Genomic DNA, 323 nt, shown 5'->3' on the forward strand with positions numbered 1-323 from the left:
TCTAAATCTTCTCATTTTATACCATTTACTTGGTCACGTGATATTTGTATCATATTACATTGATGATGATGTCACCATTCGAACATGTTGTGATATGTCGAATGTTCGTGAAAAATCTAGTCACGTGACATGTACACTATTTGGCAACGTCGCATTTATATCAAATCGCATCGATAATGTCACCGCCAAACATGTCGTGACATGTTGTGACTTGTCGCGGCATGTCCTTGAAAAATCTTTGATTACGATAAATCTAATAAAGCCGTCGACGCTTGCGAAATTACAAACGTCTTGTTTTTGATGTATTGAATTACATTGATGTT

Source organism: Trachymyrmex cornetzi, unplaced genomic scaffold, assembly GCF_001594075.2.
Source record: "Trachymyrmex cornetzi isolate Tcor2-1 unplaced genomic scaffold, Tcor1.1 scaffold1708, whole genome shotgun sequence".
NCBI lineage: Eukaryota > Metazoa > Arthropoda > Insecta > Hymenoptera > Formicidae > Trachymyrmex > Trachymyrmex cornetzi.